The sequence below is a fragment of the Epinephelus fuscoguttatus genome, linkage group LG9 (genome assembly GCF_011397635.1).
Source record: "Epinephelus fuscoguttatus linkage group LG9, E.fuscoguttatus.final_Chr_v1".
In the NCBI taxonomy this organism is placed as follows: Eukaryota; Metazoa; Chordata; class Actinopteri; order Perciformes; family Serranidae; genus Epinephelus; species Epinephelus fuscoguttatus.
Window position 1 is genome coordinate 29,843,795 of NC_064760.1, and position 6,062 is coordinate 29,849,856.

Sequence of the window (6,062 nt, forward strand, 5' to 3'; positions counted from 1 at the left end):
ACTAAATGCTGGTAGACCCTGACTACAAATGAAGAATAAATGCCACACCAGTTATTCAATTTACACTGGAATGATGTTTTTAAGGTTTTCTATGATTAGAAATGTTTTAATTTACTGTATGATTGATGAGTCAGCCAATAGAGGGAGACAAATAGTGAATGTGAACTCAGACACTAACACACTTCTGCTGTGACTTCATCTTTTAAACCTGTAGGGCAGCAAAAAAAAATGCAATAACTGCTTAAAAGAAAGAAAGGAAATAAGTGTGTGTATTATACCATTGCCATTAGTGGCTTTTGGAGAGCAGCTCGAAGCTACACAGATCCATTCAGTTACCAGCTATTGCAGCTCTGCCTTGATGTTGAGATCAAAGAGAATAAGTCTTCGACAAAATTAATCCATCAACTTCAGAGACCGGTGACATTGTCTTTTACCATGTATCTCTGAGAGAAGACACTCCAGCTGGATGCACAAACTGGAGCCGTTTCCTCGACAATGACCGAATGGCTTAATGGACACAAGCTTCAGTGGTCTTATAGCCTTTTATGTTATAGTTTCTGGCCACAGGGAACAGCAGTGAACGATCATTTGTAAACCTAGCCATCCTTGAAAATTCATAAAGTTAGTGTCGTACCTGTTTACATAAAGCAAACGACTTCATGGACGCAAGGACAGCTACTGCAGCTGAGATTCCTCCTTTTTGATTTGATTTAGAGCAGCAGCTACCATGAGCAGTATCTGTCCAGTATATATGACTGGCCTTGTGTTGTTATCTGCACAGGAAACATCATGTTCGGTTGGCGGCGACAATCCACTTCAGTGCATCCAGTCAGTCATTCATCATTCAAAACCAGACTGTTTACTATTATCTTAAGGATACAGTTATATGATATCACTGCTACATCAAGGCTCCATTCCTTTTTATAAATGTTTTTTAAGTTGTAAAATGTAATCACCTGATTATATCTCAGATCTGCGATGCTACACTGGACTCAGCTGCTGCAGCTTCCCTTCACTGTATTCTGCTTCGAGCAGTAGGAGACTACAAAGTATGATAATGTCTGCGACCTCCTGACCCCATCGTGTCTATGATAGCCGCTCTTCCATGTGTTACAATGGTACGTTTTCATTTCCATGTAGGTCACATTAAGGATAGTTGGAGCACCAGCAAAGTCATAATTGAAGCCTGACTGCATGAACGTGTGGTCTACAGATCTTTGAGAGATTGTAGTGAAGTCATAGACTGATTTCTGTGCAGTAAGAAAAGTCTCTTCTCTCTTGAGGGAGTAATGTGAGATTAATTTAATCAGTTGATAATCTACTCTGTTGTGTGGTTGACCAAGCATGTTGATATATGAACTAAGTGTCAGCAGCATTTTGCTTTAAGCATTTTGCTTCACAAATGCGGATCTTGAGTGCATTGCCATTAAAAAGGTGCATTTTTTTCCTAGTTTTCTAATGTGATCTTTTTTTTTTCTCAAGACAACTCAACAGAAAAGGTACAAAGATTCAACAACACGTGAAATATTATGTTAAGGTATACTATGCATCCCTCTCAATCATCGCTCATGACCTACTAGAAGTGTGCGGCAGTTTGTCTGCGTTTGAGACGTTTATGGGCGTGTACCCTGACAGCGTTCAGCTGAAGTCATGGCTTTATGTGATCAGACCATAAGCAGCACACATCCAAGAGACACAGCACTAGATAGAATGCATAGCATACCTTTAAAGTAACTAGAAGAGATGAGATGCATTTGGGCTAAAATTTGGCCAAGAGCACAAAATGACATTTATAAAACTGCATATAACAAACAGATATGCACATTATATCCATAAAGACATAAACTGATATGATACATGTACATGCTATAACATGCAGTACTAGTATAAAAATCTATAATATATTAAACAAACCCTCTATGGTTGTCAAGAGTAATTTCGGTTATCTCACTTCTCTCTGACTTTTGTTCCTTTTAATATAAGTAGCCTCCTTCAGTGCTGCTGCTTCAGAACTTAATACCACTCGAACACTAAAAAAAAAACTGAGATACCCATTCACAGCAGTGCTTCTCCCCTGGCTGCCAGCTGGTGCAGGCTAAACCACAGTAAAACCCCCCAAAAATAAAGCTCCAGCAAGCACTAGGATACAAGGATTGAGACTATTTAATTAACATATAACATTAAAAACCAAAAGGAGCAAACTACACATTTAACATGTTGCCTCATCAGATTTGCTCTGTGGTAAGTTGCCATCAGGTGTTCATTAGTGTAGAATGCAACAGATTCACATTTCCCAATACAATTGCATTTCAAAAACTCAACAATAATAAGCACACACACACACACACACACACACACACACACACACACACACCCAAGTGAAGGAACATAGTAACAATACCACTGAGAGAAAGGAGGAAAACGCAACATTTTTAAAGGAAAAAGGGGGAACACAAACACAACAAATACATAAATATATTTGATAAAAGAAAATAGCAATAATAAAGAATCAAAAGAAAGAAAATGCTTCATTGTAGTGGCATAACTGTGTTATTACTTCAAATAGTGCAATATAGGGCAAAAAGTTGGTTTATATACATATACATGCAAACAATATACATAAATATAGGCACATTTAAAGATATATCAACACATTACTATACATGTGTACATGCTTATATATACTCCCATACATAGGCATTTGTTCAGCTATGCAAACAAAATCAAAACATGGTATGTATTTACATCCCAACACCAACTGATCTTTGTCAATTCACAATGTTTATTTAACTCCAGCCTGCACAAAATAAGTTTTCTAAATAACAAAATGCAGTTATACAGTAAAATACAGTTTCACTTTATTCTATTAGAAATGTCTTTATGCTTCCTCTATTGCTTCTACAAGGTCTGGGCAATGTATCGATATCATTGATATCATGAGATGAGACTAAATAAATCTTTTTATTTTTTTGGATATTGTAATATCTTGTCTTTTCCTGGTTATAAAAACTGCATTACAATGAAGTTATGTAATTTTATGAACATCCCAGACTTTTCTAGCTGTCCTACTATTTGCCTTTACCCACCTAATCATTACATGCACATTACTGATGATTATCTATCAAAAATCTCATTGGGTAGATATTTTGGGATAGCAACAATAGTCAACCCAACAATATCATCAGAATATTGATACTGAGGTATTTGGTCAAAATTATTGTGATATTTGAATTTCTCCATATCGTCCAGCCCTAGTTTCTACTTTTGGTAGCCCTACTAAATATGTGTGCGTTTAAACTTGTGTTGGTGTCAATAATAAAATATATACATATCTAATTTTGATTGTTAAAATAGTTAACTTATGGTTAGTGCTCCAGGTAGTCAACAGTTGGTAAAATCTATAGCGTTAAAGGTCCAGTGTGTAGATTTAGGGGGATCTACTGGCAGAAATAGTATATAACATTCATAACTATGTTTTCATTAGTGCACAATCACCTGAAAAAGGAGTAGTTCTCCTACAGGTTTGGCACATGGTAGAAGTTTCAGTTGGTTTCAGTCTGCAACCTCACCACTAGATGCCACTGAATCCTACACACTAGCTCTATAAACCTGGTTCATTCCTCTATAGACCACGCTTAAGGCTATGATTTGGTGCTTTACAGTAATTTTGTTAGTTGATTTATTTTAGCTAACAGGTGGTACAACTGCAGAAACACACAAGAAATAGGGGCTATGAAACAAGAAAAAATCTACAGCTGTAACACATTATCTGCGGATGATGCTTGTATAAAAGAATGCAGCAGCTTTTACATTCTTTGCCTGTATGTAGCAACACTGACATCTCTACCTCTGCAGTATGAAACTGCTGCTTTTACCATACTTTCTTTATTTAAATTGGTCTGATTGAACAGCTTCCTCTTGTGGAGGATCATCAGCCTGCTGAACGTGAATAGGGCCGTGAATTTCTATTAAAATAGTTTATGTATTAGTATTAAATAATTGTATCTATAAATGTATTTTACATGTACTATACACCACCAGCTGTTAAATTTAAGTCTTATCACGTTTTAAACATTAACTGCATTATCTTCAGCTGTTATATTCAACTTGTGAGCCTGGGCTTTGACTAGCCCACAGACTTTGCGTTGCTCTGCCAAAGAAGGCTTAAGCCTCGCTACCTTTCAACATTCATAAAGTCTACTGACATTTTTACTCTGCAGAATTATTAGTGAGATTTCCCACACTTCATTGCACTACAGATGTGATAATGTGGATGACAGCAGGGGGTGGGCCCCTGCTACCCTGCAGTGTAGGGGGTGTATCCCTGCTACCCTGCAGTGTCTGACTCAGTCCGTAGCCCAGCCAAGAGTGTTACATTTGTGTTCAGGATTTCACCAAGTTGTTTTAATCCTTGGCTGAGCAGCAGAGTTAGATCCACACAGTTTGTAATTAGCCAATTAAAGAGCATAGTGGAGCCACAGTTCGCTATCTTAAAGGAGCTGACTGGCCTCCGTTTGGCACTTAGAGAAGAAAAGCCTCTTGATCCTGAAGGTGTGTCACTCTGAGCTCAACCTGGATTCACTAAATTTAAAGTGGGAAAAGTCAAGATAAGTGGAACAATTATCACTTTCAAAACAAGAGGAGGATAAATTAGATTTTTAATTTGAATAGTTCAGGTTGAGCAGCATAAATTAGAGGAGCTGTATTGCTACATTCAGAACATTTAATATCGCAGCAAACCACTGTTTTATGTAGATATAGAGGAATAAAGGCGTCCTCAGCAGAGAATGAAGTCATGCTCCCTATATTTGTGTCATAATCTGAACCTCTCTGTTAGAGCCTGTTTTCATCTGGTGTTAACATGTGTAGCGTAAACGCTAATACGCCTTGATACATCCCCATCAAGGACTAAATCATCAGTACAGACCATTGTGGTTGTTTTGGTGACAGCATGTTAACACTATATCACTTGCCCATTTAACGACAAGTTCAACGAAGTGTTGCATGACCATCCATCGTTGTGTGCTACAGAAAGAGACATGTTGAATTCTGCTCACAGCGATATTTCCAGCTGTACAAACACAACTGCTAATGTCATTAGCTAACACAGCTAGCTAGTAGCATTGGCAGATCTTAACACAAGTGGTCAGCTGGAGACGCATGATAGACACAGATGTGAATGGTGATGTGTCTCATCTGTCCACTTGCGTTCTGATGAGGGAAACATGTTAAAACTAGGTGTAAACAGGCTCTTGGTGGTTGTGACAAAAAACAGTGCCGGCCTGGCTAACTAATCTCTGCCACTCTGCATTGCGCTCATATGATGGTTGCTGCTAATAACGACGTCATCGCGGAAGCGTAGTACCCAACCTCCAGTTACCTGCCAAGTTAATAATGTTAGCTCTGTCAGCACTGTTGCCGTAGTTAGCACTGTTTATGGAGTTAGCGCTGTTAGCTGCTAGCCCCTGGCTCAGCCTCCTCCATGTTGAGAACTGTGTGCAAACAATCCTGCCCCAGACTCTGGATCATAGATACAGTATGCTCTTAATGTCACAGACAGTTCCTTTAAAGTTTGTGTGATATAAATGCAATTCAAGTTGGATATAATCTCATGTCAACATCTAAGCCCCTCCCTTTTTCTGTATCAAAAAAAACTCAAATTAATCAATCAGATCATGACATAAATATGGTTACTGCCTCTCAGCAAGCACAGAAATTCTTTCCTATGGTTCCCACGGGAATGAAACCCACAACTTAGGAGTAATAGGTGCAAACCCACATACATATACATTGACTGAACAGGCATCAGCATCAAGGAACACAACTCATTAGGAGGCTGTGGGAAACGATCCTGTGGTTCTCCGTGAAGGGAAGGATCATGTCAGTCTCCAGATAGGGCGGTTAGTCCCACTGACATGGACATCAATTGATTTTACTGATGTGTTCTGCGGAGCGAACTATCCCCGCCAGACTGTCAAAGGCACCCATTGAGTAGCGAGTGACGTCACATCTGCGTCAGCTAACTTGGGGAAACAGACATCACATGACAGTACTCAGGTCCT